This window comes from Nipponia nippon, unplaced genomic scaffold (assembly GCF_047370975.1).
Source record: "Nipponia nippon isolate SJK-2023a ecotype South Korea unplaced genomic scaffold, ASM4737097v1 scaffold_9, whole genome shotgun sequence".
Classification (NCBI taxonomy): domain Eukaryota; kingdom Metazoa; phylum Chordata; class Aves; order Pelecaniformes; family Threskiornithidae; genus Nipponia; species Nipponia nippon.
The window spans coordinates 36,474,782-36,495,826 of record NW_028262413.1 but is presented as its reverse complement, the minus strand read 5'-3'; the positions used below and the strand labels follow the sequence as shown (position 1 = coordinate 36,495,826).

The window sequence follows — 21,045 nt, the reverse complement described above, 5'->3', positions numbered from 1 at the left end:
ATAGTTTTTGCTCTGGTGTAATCATGCGTTAATTACTAAAAGTATGTTTAGCACTACTGATTCTTTGCTGAGAAGACAGATTTATCCAGAAAATCTGGATATTAGCAAAAAAGAAGTGTTTAAGATGGTTCTGTAATATCCACACTTACTGTAATACCCAGATTATGAAATCTAAAAGGGAATAATTTTCCTGCAGTTCATTGTAATGACTTCAAAGCAGTTGTACTATTGTTACAGAGCAGAGTTTCACCCAGTATTCTTAACTACCAAATTTCTCTTTCTTAGGGCTGTTAGAGATAGATTGCTGTAAATTCTTTTACGTTGTTCAAAATTGACAGCTAGCATTATATAATTGATAATAATAGTACAAATGCAATTTTGTCCTATCATCTGTTTTGCTCTTCAGATCTATACCCAGATTAAAGCAGATACTTTAGAAGCAGAGATAATAGAATGTTTCCATTCAAACCTCTTTATGGACAAGAAAACCTTCATGATAACTGTTTTGTAAGAACTTTCCCAATTAAAAAAAAAAAACAAACTTGGTTTAAGAAACCAGATTTTTTAAAATATAAAACAATGAAGGAAAACAATCTTTCTTGAAAATGTTCATAGGAAATACTGCTTTCTAACCAGATGCACATAAAAGGAAGTAGTGGAAATATAAAGCAAATACTCTTCCTCACTAACGACAGCAGATTCTACAGCCAGGATGATCCATTTTGACAAAAAGCTGAGTCTTACTTGCCACTATTTGAACCACTCATTACTTTCCTGGGCATGTGTGTAGAAAGACTTCTGCAAGGTGCTGAGTCACAAAAAGGGCTAAACATAGAGAACTAAACACCTGTAATCCTGACTGGTCCAAAGCAGTTTGCTTTCAAGAAGGTTAGAAGGTCATCTTTCTTCTGCCTTCTGCTCTTGAAGATCAGTAAAAAGCTTTGCTGATACAACAAAAGGGGACAAAGACTTCTGTCAAACAAGCACTGAGGTACTGAGTCTACTGATGTCCTTTCAGGTGACAGGTAGGAAGAATTCAACTATGTATGGTCCAGCAGTGCTCCTCAAACTTCTACTTCTGAACTACTTTGTAGAGAAAGCTCAGAGATGTGAATTTTTTATCATAGGGCCTTCACCTTAGAGGCAAAATGACATGGCATAGTGGAAAAGTCCACAAGCACAGTGGAAAGAATGCTGAAAGAATAACAGCAACCACAGTAAAAAGGCGGATTTTCTCTAGGTGGCAATACAGTGCGATTAATGGAAAGGAAGAAGGCGGCTCCCCACCTTCTATAACTCACAGGATAGACACTTAGATCAAAGTCACTCCTGGTATAACACTGAAATAACACTGGGGAAAAAGTTAGACTGTAAATCTTAATATCATGGCCTGTTATGATGATGACTAATTTATTCTAGATTGAAGACAAGGGGTTATAAAAACAAATTTATGGCCACTGTTTTTATTATAATTAATTTTCTCCACAGTGAAAGCATAGTGATTTGGAAAAAAATGACCTTTTCAGAAGTGCCTTATTTAATGGCCCATTGTTGCATTATGGTGCCTGGCTGCATCCAATATTTACATAGTAAGAGAGCAGAGTTCTTGTGCTCAGGGAAGGGATGATTTCATCAGCCACAGCATATCTGGATGATTCAACATCCCAGAAGTTTTTTTTCTTTCTTTTAAATATCCATTTTGCCCACATACAGATAAGGTTGGACATGTCTGATGTGAAAGCAAGAATTACATCTAAAACTGCCTGCTTATGTTTAAATTAATTAAGTAATATTTGTTTCTTCAGCAAGTGTGTGGCTGCACCAAACCAGCCTGGCGGGGAACACTAATTACCCTGCTAAGCCCCTCTGCTCTCAGGCCCTGAATAATCCCTGTATTCAAATAAAGGGTGATTACTGCTGAGTCTTACTGGCATCATACTAGCTCTGCCCCCGATAAAAAAGAAAAGTGAGTATCTCACAGTACTCAGGTGAGCAGAAAAAGATAAAGTTACAATATTTTTGTGGATTGCTTCTTTTAGTTTCCAATAACCTTGACTCCCTTTCTCCCTTCTGCTGCCCAAGAACAGACTCTTCCTTAAGGGATTTGTGCTTTCTAATGATGATGAGATGCTCTAAAAAACCTGAGAACATCTTAAAAATAATCTTCAGACTAGTAGCTCTTTCCTTATAACAGGCGGGACTGTGTGATAACGAAAAGCTCTGTTGAAATATGTTGAGATACTGATATATTAAGATAATATGTTGAGATATTTCTTATAACTATACATAAATGGCTATAATTTTTTTTTTAAACATGGATAAAATTATACTAAACATGTGGATTGGCTTGTAGTATTTCCTCCCTGCAATCTATAGCTTCTTTCTTCTAAAACGGTAATAATTTCAGGGTTGTAAATGTAATTTTAATCTGGTAGCACAATTCTAGTGTTTGCAGACACTGTCAAAGAGGTAGCTCACTGTAATTACTTCCTCAATCATTCTCCATGAACGAAGCACTCCAGGCAATGCTAAAACTCTGCTTAATCACTGGAAATAACATAAATTTTAAAACAAAATTGTATTAGACTGCCATCTTTATAACTAATTTCCCAATAGTTCCATTTCCTACTGAATTTCAAATTGTGCTTACATAAAGAAACCCAAAAGTATCAGGTTTTTATATGAAGCAGAAAAGAAATGTTGCACTTTAGGAGTTTTATTAAAACTCCTTCTGAATGAAATTATGCCAGTCTCCTAGCTATAAATTTTTGCAGTGGAGAGAACAGGGTTAATGGGTTAAATTAGAAGTGACAGTAAGCAACAAAAATGGCTAGAGAATGGATGGATCTGAAAAATGTTAAAAGACAGCAAACATAAAACAATTTAGATTTGATGATTCCTGGCTCAAAGTAACACCTAAACCTCAGACCCTTGCTCTTTCAACCGCAAGCGTTCATCTAGTGCCTGATGTTAGACCACATCACAATCTAAATGCTACAAACCAAGTCTGTGGAAATTCTATTTCAAATAGATAGATGCCAAACCACAAATTTCTAGGCCTCTGAAGTGTTAGTTTGTTAGAAAATAAGATCCTAGATGTCCCAAGAAAATGGTTTGAGCCAATTAACATCAGTTCCATGATAAATCTTTGGCCTCAGTAAATAATAAAGATTAATCTTCACTGCCTTTAGATAAATAATCAACAGCTAAAATCATCATCAGTTCTTTGGTCTGAACTTCATCTCATAGATATGACTTCCATTCAAATTAGCATTGTGCCACAGTATTTCCAGCTTCTTTCCTTGCCTTCAACTTAATGTTAACATACATTCAGGAAAGAAATAAACACCAATCAGAACTTAAAGAAATAAAAAAGAGCAAATAGTTCCCAGTCAGTTTTCCTGTTATGACTATATGGACTGTTTAATCAAATATATAAAATATTATTGGCTATACTTAAAGGTTTCTAAATATCAAAAAGTTAGTAAAAAGTTCTAAAAGATAAAGATAGGAAAAACCCACACGGCAGGTGGAAATCTTATTCTAATCTAGGTAAAAAAGAAATATTTGCTGTGCATACAGATTTTTGAGTCAGGAACCAGACTGCAAGACAGTTCTATTCTCTGAGTTCTATTCTCCACCTAGTCTGATGCCAATTAATTTCCAGCTCCATTTTGCTGTTAATTAGGGCTGTTCAGACTCCAAGTTTTCCAGGATGCAGATTGCCAGTAACCATGTGATCATGCAAATGAGGCTCTGCTACTAATGCTGCAAGTTAGGTTGGAACAAAAATAACAACAGTTTGTAAGTTTACAATTTTAATATAACCTTAGTAGAAACAATTAGAAGGAGATAAAGTGAAATCATCTGGGTTTTGAATGGCAGGACAGTGCCAGTTTTCGTACATATAGTAACTAAGAATCTGTTTTTCTTAAAGTTATCAGAAACCTCATGCTTTTGCGGTGAGTCAATGATGTAAACAATAATTCATCTCTTCCCAAGGTAGATTTTTGGCTTTCTATGAAGAGGAAATCAGAATCCAAAGTTTCATGTTTCTTATCAAGCTACTTTGTGAAGAAAGAAACCAAAGAAAATAGGGAATTGCAATTCTAAATAATAAACAGAAACAGTCAGCTATGTACTATCCTCAGAAAGTACTGCATTAGAGCAGGAAAATAAACTTCTTTTTTCAGTCAAAGAATGATGAGTTTACCTACAGATTTTTGCAATAGGAGATAGCCCTGGTTATGCTGTGGTATCTAATAGTAAGCACTGGCTGTTAACAATGAATTACAATTTTCTCAGAGCACCAATCAAAGTTCGATTGCTATACTATGAAAGTGAAGTACTAAGTTCTGTGTCTTTTGGAAACACACATCATTTGAAGTTTATGAGAACCCAGTGTCTGGATGTTTTCCCTGTCTTTCCTGAGTAAAATACCTTATGATTAGATATAAGCTGGTTGTTACCAACTATCCTCTCTTTGCTGATCTGATCTCAGGATGACACTTTTGCCATTGGGCTTCCTTATTGCATTTGAATTCAAACAGTGACAGGCGAATGCTAACCATATGGACTGCAGAGAGGGCTATACTGAATATTCAAAGCATTTAATTTTTTTACCTCATCCACTCTATATTTACTTGTTAGTCAAGCTGACGCTGCTTTTAAAGTCAATATGTTAAAGAGCAGTTTCAGATACTGTTCCTATCACATTATCCCCTGAAGTTTTAAAAATATTTTTCTCTTCACTATTGCCATATTAGAAAAGTAACTGAATAAATTCCAAGGTGGGACACTTGTTCAAACAAATGGGAGAGAATTCAAATGTTAGACATTACGGAACATGCCTGAGGAGGGTCAAAAGCATGAAATAATTTGCAAAGCCTGACAAATGCTTTTCCGTTGGATGATGCTCAGTTGAGACATCTTCCACAATGGTGTCTGTTACAAACATAATGCTGAAGTCGACATGTCTTTTTGTTTGTTTGGTTTTTTTTCATTACAATGCTTTTCCTGTTTGAACTCTAGTCAACAGGATCCAGGGGAAGATCCTTTTTCTACTGTAACGTAACAGCTTCATTTTTCTAGTTAGAAAGTGAAAAGAAAAACTACTGTGAACATCTGTCAGAAATCACCATGGTTATTATCATCATAAAAAAAAAAAAAAAGAAAAAAGATGACCAGCACTTGAAAATGTATAAAACCCCTTTTACTTCCAAAGAAACAAAGGCAGCTCTAAATACTCATTTTCCAAGGGCAGTATAAAATCTTCATTAATATGTGGGTCAAATCCAGGGCACTGAATGAGGATTTTGAAATTCTACTCAGCAAAGCTATTGCATGATACCATCACAAAGCAAACTGATTCAAAAGGAGATCAAATATCAGCTTTGTTTTTATGGACTCTCAAAGTTCATATGAGATGGGAACAACCAACTGAGTTTCAATGCAAGAATTTCTTGTGCATTTCCTCATATTCAGCCTTTCATAAGCCTGCGGGACAGATTCCTTCTTTACACCCTCTCTGAACCATTCATCTACTTTTGCTTCACATCTGTCTTAATGGAAGGATGCATCTACCACCAAGACTTTTATAAATAGCAGCACTTAAATCCAAGATGAGCACAATTCACACTGCTGTAGTCAATGGGAGTATGTCTCTAAGGCATTGTAACCTGTGTGTAAAAGTGTGTTTTAGGCTGAAATCTGGCATGCATGGATTTTATGAAAATGGGAATCAGTGGTTCTTTGAGAGGACAATTAGATCAAACAAGTAGTGGGTTTATGCTTAGCCAGACAGACTGCAATCTCAGAAACACCAGCTTTTCAAGTTACCATTTTTTTGCTAAGTGATTACTGTCTAGCATGCACAATATCCATTAACAGAAACTCAGTTCATATTCATGTAGAAGGCAACACCCCCAGGCATACTGTTAACGAACAGAAAAACAGGAGGTTCTAGACTTGGACTAAGTAGCACTTCCACACATGAAACAGTAGAATTACCAAAATGAGAAGTTTCCAGAAGTAAATTATCCAGTTTTCTTATCTGGATATGCTTTGCTAAAATGAGACCATAAGGTAAGTTTAGAGAAGGGACACAGTTGCTCAAAATTACTGTTGCCTAAAACCCTAGTATGCCAGCCAGGTATCCAGGGATAACTGTACGTACTTACTGTGTTGAAGACTACAAAAGTCTAGGGGATAGGAAAAAACAAGCATTCAAAAGATATCCCCAGTTGTTTCTGTAAAGTTACTTGCTCTGTGGTGCTGCTGGAATAGCGCAAAGTGATGTGATAGGTCACAGCAGCCAGTCCACTACCTGTCTGTAAGAGTTTTTACACTATTAATTAGAATATTTCTTCAGTAACCTTACTGTATCAACATGTAAACACATGACCTTAATTTCCACCACAAGGCATATTGTTCTTTTTATATTCTTTTATACTTTTATTCTTTTATGCCTTAAAAGAGATAACAGGCTAACAAGCACAGCAGATGCATCTAAGAAATGTTAATCTTCCTACTAACTCTCACAAAAGCAAAGAAATTGCATGTTAAGGTTAAAAACCTGAGCTATAAACACAGACTTACTTATGCACATGAGTAACTTATATTTTAGCAGAGAAGTGAATGTACCATCCTCAATTTTATATTCCTTTTTTTTATTACATAGATAATGCTGAAGACAAAGGGAGACTTATAACACATTTTTTTAAAATTATTTTTTCTATTTCTCAGGTTTCTCTGAAACCTCCCCTTTTCCTATGTGCCGTTGTAGATGACACCATAATAACATGGGACCAGCAACAATTATCATCTCTTCATTCTGCCCCTCTAGCATGCTTGGAGTCCAGGCCTGCAGTTTTTTTGTACCAAAGTTAGAGAGAAACCTCCCAGAGTCCCACTGAAGCCAATACAACTATTTAGGACTGCAAGTATTACTCAGCTTCCTACCGTTGTATCTACCAAAGATAGAATTGGATCTTTAGGCCTTAATTTAATGATTTAATTTCTATTCAGGGAAGTGCTTAAGAACGTATTTCCTTTGGTGAATTATTGCATGTTCTTCACAGTATGGAACTGCTGACAATAACGGTGTCTTTCTCTCCTGAAATCTGAAATGTTTGTCTCTGCAGCTGCTTTCTTTATATTGCAAAGACACCCAACATGTACGTCCCTAGGAGCTTTCTACTTTGTTCCTTTCAAGAAGGACAGTCTATGAGCTTAGTATGGATAAGTCAAATAAATATTATTCAACCAAGACTAGAATATACGTCTCCTGGTTTTCTTTCCTCTCCTAGCCACAAACTGCCATGCAATTTCTCCATTATTTTCACCAGTACTCTTATTATACCTCTGCTTCTAACACTTCTGCTGATGGTTCAATAGCCTGACTGTCCAGAAATCATTCATGTCAGACATCATGCAGTGTTGATGTTAGTACCTAAAGGAAGAATACCTCCTTCTCCAATGCCCATCAGTTTTCATTTAATGCATTGTGAAACTCTCTTGTCCTTTCCCAGAAAGGAAAATGGAGCATAACTGGAGCCTGTCAAATCTGTTTCTTGTGGTCACCACTGTCACCACTGCAGGTGGTGAACAGCAGTGTTGAGTGGGGGGAACAGGGAATGGCGTACTTACACTGAGCCTCTTAGGAATCCTCCTGTTTGCCCACTTGGGCAACAGTATCAGCATGTAAGTATTGCTCCGCTGCCTAGCTAGGGCAGAGGGCTGATCCCACAGCAAATCAGACACACCACTGACCACAGCCTTAAGTATCTGAACCATGTGCTCCCAGGAATATCAACAGGCTGTCTCATCTAACCTACCGAAGACCCAAGTCCACACAGACAAAAAAAAAAGCACACCTCCAAACGCAAAGCCTAACAGCGATTATATGTGTAACTACCCTGCTTTACACAAAACCTGCTGCTGTGTCAGGACTCTGACCTGGTTGCTCTCGTTGAATCAGAATTAGAGAGGATCAGAAGCTGCCTGCTGAGCTCTGACACAAGGCTCCTCTCCTCTTGGCATCCTCTGTTTCTGAAAGTTAATAAAAGAAACCTACTTATTATTTGGCAGTAATTAGTCCTTAAAAGTGCTTTGCAAATACAGCTAATTGATTAAGTAGCCTGTGCAATAGCATCAAAACACTAGTTTTAATTAACATCCTTAAAACCTGCAGTTCATACAGAGTAAAAGAAACCTTTTTCATCAGCCAGGTGTACAAATGAGGGAGAGTAAGGGAGGAAAAAAAAGATTCATTTCTCAGTGAGCTTTCTATGCTAATTCTGTAGCCTTTTCTATCACCCCATGTAAGGTTTTTATTTCATACTAAAAAAACCCTTTTTTTTCCTAAAAAAAAAATTGCTTATATTAACAAAAAAGACATTCTCCGTCTTGGTTCCAAATCTTAATCTCAAACTCCCCTACCTTTATTTCATAGGGATCCAATGCCTCTAAAAGCTGTGCCTGCAGGTGACACCTGCCCTACCCAGGGATCTGGCATCACCAACTGTCTGCAGAAAGATCCCACAACATCTGCAGACAATTTAAGTCATCCTGGTTTCCAGCTCAGGTCATCCCTTTCTCTGTGTGCATCTAATCAAACAGAACAGTCTTTCCTGTCTTAAACTCTAAGATACCTGTGTTTGGGATTGCTAATATAACCAATGCTGATATTTCACACCAAGGGGGGGGGGTGGATTTGACTGTAATCCCATTATGTAAGCCTGTTATATGTTTAAAGTTCTGGGCATGAAAGAAGGTTTGTTAATTGTGCATCAGTATGACTTCACCACAAAGTGCAGCAGTAACCTCTTAACTCAGGCTCAGCAGCTTACAGCTTAATCGACAGCAGGGCTCAGACTGGTCTCAGTATCCCAACACTGGAGTGGGGGAAGAGAGAGAGACTGGGTTCTATTTTTCAGATTGGAGAATACCTCCCATCAGAAGACATACATGCAGTCTACATGCCAAACGAGAATGTTTTGACTCTGCAGTCCAAGAAGTAGTATGAAATTTGGTATTCAAATGTGTATTTCTTTGCGTGTTTTAAAGGCAAAGTAAATAGGTTGCTGATAACACAGAAGAGTCTCTTCCAGTACAGAAATGGAAGCAATAGCGAAGGATAAACAAGGGTGTCTTTAGGCTGAACTTGTATTTCCCTGATCCATGGCTAGTTGTGTATTTGCCTGTCCATCTGGTGTAAATTAAAGCAACCATGAGGGTCTATTACTGACTGTGGTACTTCTGCTCTCTATACCTGTAGATAGCCATACTTGGTACTGGTTAGTCAAACAAGATGCATTGGAAGTGGCCTGAACAGACACAGCATAACCCATAAGATCTAATGGATCTCAGGAACAGTTTGTTTGCTCATTAAAACTTGCCTTGCCTACTGAGACTGCCCCACAACATGCAAATTAAAATGGAGATGACAAGAGCTGGCACTTGGTGATGAAAATTTGAACATTGGCACCACTGATATCTTTTTTTTTAAATTACACTTTAGAGAGAAGGCATCTAACAAATAAATGTAATTTTCTATTTTCACTCTTTGCACCAGTATTTGCAGGAACACTGAAGTCATTAATTCAGCACAATTCCTTTTGAAGGCAATAGTGTCCTTTTCATTTTTCCTCATGGGCAAAAAGTAAAATACTAACCTACTGTGTATACTTCTCTAGAATGAAGTCCTGCACATACTCCTCTTGAGATTTACAGTGTATACATGAAGAGTTAGAAATGGTAATAGAGAAAATGTGCCTATATTTTCCTATACAGATTTAAATCTTTCCTTTAGAGACATTTAAATCCTAGTAAATTGCCCCTTGCATATGAAGCTTTCTTTTTAAATCTTAAGCAAATTCCACTGCTTCTCTATTGCATAATGAAATAGCCAATCATGCTGAGGAGGTGATGTTAAGCTTGCCTGAGCTTGCAGCAATGGTTGAGAACATTTCATACTTCAGAAATGCCATAAAATCCTTCATCACAAAAATTCAATTTTTTATAATCCCCAGGAGTCTCTAGGCTGTATCTAACATTAAACTCCCAAAACAAGAAACCAAGCCCAGACATGTTCACCTCCCATTCTAGCCTCCACCTTCATTTAGCTTTTTAAATTAAATATATTTCTTTTTTTTTTTCATTGTTTTTTTTTGAAATCTATCCCAGTGGAAAATATATACATGCACACAATATACGAAATTGATCCTTTCTCTTCTGCAAATGGATATCTAGTCCCAGTTTTGCCTGGGAAATAATTAACAGAGGATCAAGCTTTGTCTTCTAGGTTGTCTAAAAAAGAACCTTTTCAAAAGACAGCACTCTATTTTTTTAAACAGAATAAATTAAGTAAGAATAGGATATTCTACGTGTAATATTCACTCCAAACAGCCATCACTGAAGTTCCTAAGCTGTGATAGTTTATTTCAGATGTATTTACTTTAATTGGCTTACAATAGCTTTTCCTATCACGCAGCACTCCATTCTGACAAGCAGTGCATACAATTGTTGTTGCAATTTTGTTGCTATGTAAGCCCATACTCAATTCCTAGGAGCACGAGGTATTTAAAAGACATGAAGATGTGGCACTTAGGGACATGGTTTAGTGGTGGACTTGGCAGTGTTAGGTTTACAGTTGGACTCTATGATCTTAAAGGTCTTTTCCAACCTGAATGATTGTATGATTCTATGTTTGTCTTGGTCTGTGCAATCACAGAACACATGAAGTGAAGAAATGCATGTGAAGAATAGATTGACTCTGAAGACCTGAACACAGTAAAATATTTGAGACTTGCACCTAGATACATAAGGTGTAGATTTGAAAGAAGTTCATTTAACATTACATCAGCAGCTGCCATTCTTTGACATTCCAGTTACCGGCAGTCCATGTAGTTCTCAGTTGTGAAGGAATGGAGGAAACAAAGCAGTATTTAGCCACTGGTAGTGTTCATCTGCCAAATGAGGCTGCCCATTGGCAGCGGAAATAAACACTTCCAGTGGAGCAGATCTCATTCAGTGAATGATCTTGTTTCAGAGAAGGACTGTACATGAGACATCCAGAGCCTACTGCTTCTGCCTTCGTTCAGGGGGAAAAAAAATCACTCTCCTTAGCTAAGAAGTTTTACTCCCTTCTTGTTCCATACCTTCCTACGTAATTTTCCTCTGTCCTCCTTTCTTTTCATACAACATATATACTAGTAGCGGTTGTTGTCAGACTTTTCCAGATAAGAAACTGGCCAAATGATTTTCACCCAAGGAGGAACAGACCTTTATCTTAATTCAGTCAGAATAATGATTAGTAATATTGTAAACACACATAAATTGTTCCTGTGTCCACAGAGACTAAAGTTATTTTATAAAACAAAACTGAATACAGTACTATTTATAGCAGTAGTTAAATTATAATTATTGATATTTACGTTTTATTTCTTGGCAAAGAGAACGTGCTTGACAGCAATACAATGTCATTTATTAGACATTTCTCAGAGGAGTTCAGAAATTTACTATTTGTTGTTTTTATAATCTTCTGGAGAGGTCATCTTGTTGAAGAAAGAACCCTCCCTGAAAAAAAGGAAAATGCTTTTGCATGCTGAATACCTTCAACTCTGAGGTAGCATGAGCCAATAGTCCCTTGTCCAATTCCTCTCCAATTCCAAAGTGTACTGTGAGGTCAACTGAAAACTGGCTGAATGACCAGGCCCAGAGGCTTGTGATCAGTTGATCAAAGTCCAACTGGAAGGAAGACTCCCAGGGGTCAATACTGTCTCACATCTTCATTAATGACCTGGACAATGGGGCAGAGTGCACCCTCAGCAAGTTTGCAACAGTATCTTGGCTGCATTTGGAAGAGCACTGCCAAGGTCAAGGAAGGTGATCCTTTCTCTCTGCTTGGCACTGGTGAGGCTTCATCTGGAGTACTACATCCAGTTCTGGGCTCTCAAGTATGATTTTGCACAATATTTCCTCTCAGTCATAACAGTCATAAGGTCACATTTATTAGTTGATTTTAGGGGACTTTAATTTCCCTCCAAAAACTTCAAACAATCATTATAACATAACAAGTCTATAGCAGGTCCTCAAGAAAAGCCCTAACTGTGTACAAAATATGGCTGAACCCTAGTTCTTCTCTGACATCTCCATCAGACAGATCAAAGTAACTTATCAGTTCAGTGGTTCTGCTACTATTAAGCTTCTACCTTTTCCTGTCTGTCTTTGTGTTTCTTATTTTTTCCTATTTAACCCCCTCTGCTCTTCCCAAATTGCCAGCCAAAGCCTGGTTCCAGTAAAACACCTCCTTGCCCACCAGTGCCGCAAAATTTGCCTACAACTGAGGTCTTCCACAAAAACTGGGCCTTTGCCATCACACAGCCACATGAACAAGGAAGAAGGGCACCAGGGATGACTCTGAAGAAGAACTCTTCATGTTCTTGCCCTGTGCATTTACATTTTGTCAGCCACTGTTCGCCTGTGTGCATGTGTGTGTCACTCTCAGCCGTGACAGAGCAGCAGCACCAGCAAAAAGAAGACTGGCAAGAGGTGGCATCAACCAGCTGCTAAGCATGAATCTTGAATATCAAATGTCAGTCGTAGATAGGCCATGAATAAACGATGTGCTGTAGTCAATTTTTCATTTGGAAACCACCCAGTATTTTCAAATACTTAACATATGCACAGTGCCAAGGATGAGAATGTATATTTTATGTTCACAGGATCCTTCTCAACTACTCAACACTTCCTTTCTGAAGAAAGATTGATACCACGTCTGGAAAAGGAGAAGAGATGAAATATGTTGTCTGAAAGGGGCATATCCTAGCAACTTGCCTTCATGTTGCTGGTCTACCTGGCTGAATAAAATAGCTCACTACAGTTTTCATCAGTGCTGACGTCATGTTTAAGCAAAAGTGGCTTGGTATCTCTGGGGTTTGGTAATTGGATTTGGAGCCTTTAACCTCCTGGTCACAGGGTCAGATCCAACTCCAATTCACAGAGTCTGAAAAACATTAGTATCACAGATCTGTTTGATGGCATATATGAAATGAATGTGTGGCTTCAGCCCAGTTGCTAGTGGGAATGAGTCCCTTGTCGACCCTTTCAGCAGAAAAGCAGGGGATTAAATGAGTAAGGAACACAAGTTAGCTTTTTACCCAAAAGGGTGGTCTCTGGTCAGAGTTGAGACAATTTATCTGGTGAGTTTTACTTCTGCTTGCTCTGCACTAGTCTTTATGAGTATAAAATTTCATGCCTGAGGTCTACATATTCCAGAACTTTTAGGGCTCTTACATTTATTTTGGATAAAAGAAAAAAAGAATGAAATCCACGTCCAACTTTCCTTTAAAAATTTGTTCAGCTCAGCTGCATTTGATTCCAGTTTTTCAGAAATCTCAGCAGGCCAGAAGTGACCAGCAGCACTGTAGAGAGGATCTGGTTAGGATGCCTATATACAGAGGTGGTTGTGCCTTGCATGAAACTGGACTAAAACTGTTACCAGCGCAGAATCCGTAGCCTCTTATGAGATCTTTGGCTTATAGAAAGCAGAACATCAATTTAAACAAAAAAAAAAAAAAAAAAAAGTGACTCTATAAACATTTATCTAACTGTTACACACTCTTACACTCAAGTAGTTCTCAACCTGTGCTAGATTCTCCAGCTATGACTGTGGCACATACAGACAACACTTGCTAACAGGGAAGGAAAGCGTGGGTAGCTGATGAACCTGGCTCTCTCTTGTCAGTAATAATAGCTTTAATCATGAAATGTTTACAGTAAACACTAAACCCACATAACTTGCTTTTTTTAGCAGATTTTAAAGCCAGTCCTGGTTCCTAAAAAGTCAGGGGGTTGTAAGCTTTTCAAAACAGATGCTAAAAGTCAAACCTTTAGTCCTCAGCACTTAAACAAAAAACAAAAAAAAACCAACCCCGTAGATTAAATTCTTAAATTTCACCATACTTTCGTGTACATTTCAGCCTTTTGAAAACCAAAGTTCAAAGAATATGGAGAGAAAGACAGAGGAATTAAAATAAAATAAAGTAAAACAAAAACAAAAACAAAAACAAAACAAACAAACTCAGAGATGCAGAGGCAAGGTTTCAAAAGACTTACAAAGCACTAAAAATTATTTACCTCTTGCTTTACAAATCATTCACTGAATCCCAAATCCAGACAAAACATTCGCAGAATCCCAAATGCAGTTCACGTGCGTTTTAATATTTGTTCAGTGTGAATTTTTTATAATCAGTTTTGAGTTTATTTGTATTGTGTTTGTTTCTCATAAAGCATTTGTTCTTCTGTTTCTTTTTACATGACTGGCACTCTCCTAGTGTAAATGACTGGACTGACATTTATTGGATTGGGCTTCACACAGAGCACCTGTGAGCAATATGTTGTGTGTTTGACTTTCCTATACAGCCCTAGTAATTTTAATTGGTTTTGGCATGTTTTTCCTGCCATATACTGTAACTTGACCTTTGCAAATATTCATTTCATTCTGATGCTTATGAAATGGAGTAAATTAATATTCCAGAAGAATGAAGTCCTCTGTTTAGTCACAGAAATAGATACAGAAAATGTAGTTGCAGCACAATATTTTTTTTCAACCAGAGTTTCCTAGTGGTATAACTATAGAGTAATGTACTTGCCTGTAGAGCATAAACCCCATGGGGGTAGAAAGTGTCCCAAAAGAAAAATATAGGAATATTAAAAAAAAAAAAATCTCTATCTCAGTTTTTAGAAACACAACTTCTGATATCTTATTTTTTTTCTACTCAAGCTTATAGCATTGTTGTAGATGCTACTAGAGAACACTTAGCACTTCTATTATATAGTAAAATTTTTTTTTAAAAAAAGAGTACAGTAATTTTTGCAAAGCCTTGTGAATTGGGCTAATTAGTTATTCTTACTTTTTCTGAGGTAAAACTGAGGTACTAAGTTTTCCCCAAGACTCAGAATGGGCTAGGAATAGACAAGGGATTTGAAGCCAACAGTTCTTGAGCTCTGTTCTCATGGAAAATAATTAGACAACACTGCCTTACAAATGGCGAAAGATATGCAACAGCACTACTTCAGAACTAGTGGAGAGGAAGAATTTCCTTAAGGAATTATGTACACCATGCCAGGTATATCAATCCTATCTAGTGTGTCACTCTAACAATGAGAATAGGCAAATATTTCAATGCCAGAGAGTAGGGTGTTGTCAGCAAAAACATTCCAGTTATTGGGTGTGATGATTTTACATACCTGTGACTTCAAATTATCTAAGCTGGTCAAATTTTTAGTTGCATGAACACAATGAGAGTTTGAGGTTTTTACAGTATTTTCAATTCTTATCTTCTATATGGTAATTGAGCTCTGGACTCCTTTTCAATTAGAGGGACAATACTAGAAGACACTAATTAAAAGCTGTACACATCTCATCAACGAGTAGTTTGACCAATAATGTATTATTTATTAAACATCATCACTAGTTGGTACAGCACTAAAATAGGTCCACATTTTGTAACAACAATGACAACCTGGTGACATAGTACTTACTAACAGACACTGCTAATGAGGTTTGGCAGGGATTGTTTTCCTCCAAGGTTTACAAGCTACCAGCCGCAGGCCTGTGTTAAGGATTTCACCACTTAGACTTTCCAAAAGGACACAATATAAAGGAAAATGGGATCAGACTGCAAAGTGCTTATGGTAAATGAAAGAGCTATGAGAACTCACGTGGCGTCATTCTTCAAAAGGCTAGGGTTATTTTATATCCACAATAAGGCCACTTTATAATGCCACAGCATCTAGAGGTGCCTTAGACTAAATGAGAATTTGACCCACGATGCTTAGCTCATGAAAATTCAAAGGCAGTTACTTGTTACTACTCATTTAGCAAGACTTCTGGGTATGAATGCAGTGCATGTTAGATAGCTGAGTAGCCCATAATAGCTAATAGCCCATCAGCACCAAATAATCAACAGGAAAGAAATACTGTGAGCTGGATCTTTACCTGGTGTAAACTGACATAACTGAGGACAGTGGAAGGCAGCTGAGTCACACTGGCTAATAAGCTTATAGCATACAATCCAAACAAAGAAAATCTTTTGTAGTTTGCAGTAATTATTACATCTGTATGTTTGTCTCCTCTTTAAAACCATAAAATAAATTGAAAAATACTAACATCAGCTTTAAAACAGTAGCAGAATTAGGCCCAGGACTATGACCTTTTCTTCCTACACAGCTGTATTCAGTAAAATGGGATCTATTGGTTTCATTTCCCCAGCACAGCATTCAGACAACCCTTCAGGCAGAATTATTGCTTCTATTAAAATGTGTACCATCTTCTAACTCTTTCCATTTTTTCAGCTTAATATGAAACAATTGAGAGTTATATCAGTACATTAGAAAAGAATTATCATTATCAGCATCCTCAGAAGTCCTGATTAATGTAACTATCTCTTTCCTCTAACTAAAGATGCCACAGGAGGTACTAGTCCTCCTTGAACAATTATATAATTTAAACTTTGTAGAGTGCACATTTTTTCTCAAAGTGGTCAATAACTCCTAGCTGAGTAAAAGCATTCCTTTCAATTAATACAAGTTTCTAAGTAAACTTACACATAGAACAAAAATTACAACTGACTTGGATTCTAAAGCTACCTGCTTACAACAGTATATCCCATTTACTACACCTACTACACTAACATATTCTCTTAAATCTACACTGGTGAATGCTGTGGAACAAATTTCCTTCCTCACTAAAACAGACACAGGGGTATCATCTATACATATGTACCCACAGAGATGCAGTTCCTGCACCATGGCAACAGCTTCATAAAAGTGGGAAGATGAGGAATTCAGACCCAAAATAACATGGACAACAAAGCAGGTCTCCAGAGACACTGCCGGCCCACAGCTCCTTAAGTAGCCCACATAGAAGCTTCTCATCTGAAGAGCACAATGTGAGAGACCATTGATGCAGGATTCCCCTCACTCCTTGCATCCCAGAAGTCCTGTTCACATAATGCTGGGCTTCTAAGGGTGTATTATTCCACAAGACAGCTTTCACAGGCTGAAAGGAAACCTTGGAGCCTTCTAATAATGTCCAAAGAAGTTTAAAGCCTAGTGACATCCACCCACATTCCTAGCCACATCAAGAGAAAAAGTTTGTAGTTGGCACTGTTGTGGCTCATTTTCAGTTTTGAAAATGCCCAAAATTGAGAAAATTCTTTAGTTTTTGCACTAAGCCCCTGTGAACTATGTATACTAGTATTATATCATCTATGTAGATACGTGGACAGGTAGAACAAGTATACTCATATGTGTGGGAATGGCAGTGTTAAAAAGAAAATAAATAACCCTGCCCAACTGAACTTTCATTGTATTTAGCAAGGGACATTTTCCTCTGATACATGTGTGAGAGGTTGGATGGAAAGTCAGTGTTATTAGATTTTATACTTTTGTAGAGACCCTGTCATCAGGGCCTAATCTCTTTGTTTCTCTTCTACTTTCTTCAGGGGAAAAAAATGGATATTTAAAGTTCGGTTGAATTTGTGTGCTGGGGGACTTGGTTATTTGGTATAAATGTGATCCACTCCCACCTTTCCCCTTCTGACTCTCTTTTCTGTTCTGTACTTTTTCCAATTTGGGACCCCAGTGACTGAAGCAAGCGCCAAATTACCAGCCTGAGGCTAAACTATAACAGCAGCAAAATTCCAATTTTAAAAATCTGATTGAAGAATGTGGAGCTTTATCTACATACCAGTGTGTGTGTGGAACAGGAAGGTTTTCTTCTTTCTTCTCTTAGCCTTGCGAGCAAGCAGAGAATCCACTGAAAATACTGAAATGAGATCATATAAGCTGATAAGAAAACTCATAAAAGAACAAACTGTGAGTCTGTGTAACTGCAGCAGTACCTCCGAGTCAAATTCCCTATGACAAGACATAAAAGGTCACATTTCCAGAGAGTCCTCTCTGTGTATATGCAGTGGCAATGTGTCTGCTGCTACCGTGAGTGCACACAACGTCTGTATGCAAGGACTGAGGGGATGCTACACCTGAGGTCCTTCACATTCTGCTCCTTTCACATTAGAGGTCTCTACTTAGGCTTTTCAGCAGCCTCCTCTAGTTACAGGGTCACTAGCTTCCCATTTTCCCTTGTGGGATCCCAGGTAGCATGTTCCATTAATTTGATCTCACTCTGGATGAAACTGTTGCATCTCATTTTGTTACATGATGTTAACAGAGTGAAATCAACTGCCTGTGACTAGAAGCTCATCCAGAAATCCAGAATAGTCCCTCCAAATAGGCACACTATCTGTGCAAATATACACAAAATCAGGGAGCAAGGACCCGTGACATCCTTCTGAAAGGCCTATACCTAGCCACTTCTGCCCAAGTTTAGAAAAGACCATCTCTGTCACACACATTGCCTCAGCTCCACGGTCCATGGCGCTGCTGAACGTTTCACTTCTCTAAACGCTAACAACCCAAAACCTGCTGCATAGCTCACCTTGGCAAGGGAGTTTCATGTATTGGTGCGCTTTTGAACCTAGTCTTTTGCACTATATCAACAGATCTATCCCAAAGATTCGTGATTGGCATTTCTTGGTAAATACTGACTGATATTGCTGGAGACAGGCGAGCTCTAAGACTTGTGCTGAAACAGGAATGCTTCTTTTGTATGATCTGAGAAAGATACTAGCAGCATAGGAGACAAGCAATTCGGCTCTTATTCTCTTTGCCTCTCTAAACAAACTTCCATACTCCGTGTTAAAGTACGTAGTGTATATTATATCTCTTTTCATTAAGCATCACATTCAAACACTGTCATCTCACCTACCATTTATCTCAAGGACACTGGTATCATCCCGAGTTACTTCCTTCTCTTTCATTGTTTCATCTGTTGTCAGCTCCCCTTTCCTGACACCACTCCTGTATTTAACTTTGTGCTGTCAGTAAAATAAGCAGATATACCAAGGAAAATATACTGTGCCACTGATACAGTACAGACATCTCCTCTGTGCTACACACAGTGGCTATATACACATGTAATTCTAAGCACATAAATAGCTTCTTTCTTTCTCTTCTGCCAAAATGTGCTTATAAGCTTCTATTTTTACAAATACACATGGATTCACTAAAGGACTAAGACCCATTTATTTGCACTGTTTACTGCAGCAGATAGTTACTCCAGCTACCTCCTATCCTGAGCGTAGCTGAATCCAGTCCTGGTTACAGGGCTGTTTTTTTAAAAGGTGGCTCAAAACTTTATTTTAGTCCTCATCACCAGGCTAAACAGTGCATGGGACTTACATGCCACTTCAAAATATTTCTTATTAGGGATGTTTGAGCTCATTTAAACTAATGTTAATAACCACTGGGAGGCCCTGAGTTTGAAGGTTTGATTTCTAAGTAAACTGTCCTTGGTTTGAGCTCCATTTGGAAGAGATTGCTGGGAAAGGATCAGAAAAAGGGTAAATAACACAAGGAAAACAGGCTGTAAAACTGAGTTAGAGAGAAAAGACTGGAGGAAAAAACACTATACAGCTATTCTCATGCCATACACAAAGACTACCAGGTAAGTTTTATAAAGAACTCAGCTAGCTGAGCACAATTGTGGTCTTAAAAATATGCAATTCAGAGTCAAAAGCAGAGTTTGGCATTGTTTTTTTCCCTCCAAACTGAAACACTTTTTGAAAAGATGTAAAGTTCCAGAAAAAGATAGCAATAGGGGAGCTTCCTTAAATGGCTTGTGACTGCTGAGAGAATGGCCCTTTGACAGTCGTCTTTTCAGGTCTTTCCTGCTATCACAGAATGCTAGTTATCAGAAGTTTACATGATCTTGAAACTTAAATACCTTTCTCAAGAAGAACAATTTGGAGACTTATAACATTCAGGTAAGATAATCCAAACCAGTGCTTACTAAATACCTTTATACCTTTGCAATTTGATGATAATTCTGTCCTAAAAAGACTTCTGCATGTGGCAAGTCTGTTATAGATGACATTTGGATTAGAGAAAGTCATAGCTAGTTGGTTAGATACATGCAAGTATACTATTAAAAATATGTAATTGATCATTTAGATCATCAGTCAAGAAGTGATCAATGATATGGACATGACCTTCACCCGCTCTGGTGAAGAACTTCTAAAAGGGAATGACTGTCATCTTCAGCCTTGAGTCTGATAAAATATTTTTTTACACATAAATTGTAACTTCACTCCAAGTATCAGCCCTATAATGACCTTCTCCCATGCCTTGTGCATAGGGCAATTTGCTGCAAACTTCGTTTTCGTGGCCATTGCCATTACACGCACCAACGCTTGCTTTAGTACAAGCCATTCACACTACTGGTGCAGAAGACTGCAATTTCACATTTCACTGCATAGGAGCAGGAACAGTGGCAGACCGGACAGGGACCCTACAAGATCATCATGACAACCAAAGATGAGCTAGGCAAGGAGCAACTGTGGAAAACGCATTACTATTCAAAAGAGCCTTTTACCTGCATTAATTTAGACATGTACAGAATCAAAAGGCTCCAGCATGATAAGGGCAGAATCAATGGAAACTACTTTTTCATTTAAAATGAAACTATTGTTGCTTTAAGAGGCGGATCTATTTTTAACCTTGTCCACTCAGTTCTATTAAAAGATTATCTAAACAACAAGATATAGAGCAGTTCTATATGGCTTAAAATGCTTCATATCAGACTGCAGATTGGAGATTCATGTGTCGAGTTATTGGGAAGGGCAGGGGGTTATTTCTCTTAGTCATAATGTAAATGTAAAGAAGAAAATCCAGTAGCATTTAGGGAGGGGAAGAGAAGGAGAAAAAGCAAGAAGGAGTAATTGGGGTCACATCCACTGAGCACAGAGACATTTCCAGAACAGAGTCCAAGTGAGTCACAGGCAGCATGAGTGAAAAGAGGGGGGCAAGTGATAAAGTAGAACTCGTGTGGCCTTTTAAAGCTTTTCTGGCAGAACAAGAAAAGTAATTACATATTGTCTCAGCAAACATCCGTGGCACCACCTGGTGTATTCTCAGTGA

At 37.8% G+C, this 21,045-nt stretch overlaps 1 long non-coding RNA gene across 2 annotated transcripts in view; it reads right to left on the bottom strand.

The window, feature by feature from the left end:
• The window catches only part of LOC148050275 (uncharacterized), a 186,494-nt gene that overhangs the window by 13,369 nt on the left and 152,080 nt on the right, over window positions 1–21,045 (bottom strand). For both annotated transcript variants that reach the window (XR_015701330.1, XR_015701329.1), the window contains exon 3: window positions 17,756–17,833. This is a non-coding gene — a long non-coding RNA (uncharacterized LOC148050275). The remainder of the gene's footprint in view (window positions 1–17,755; window positions 17,834–21,045) is intronic.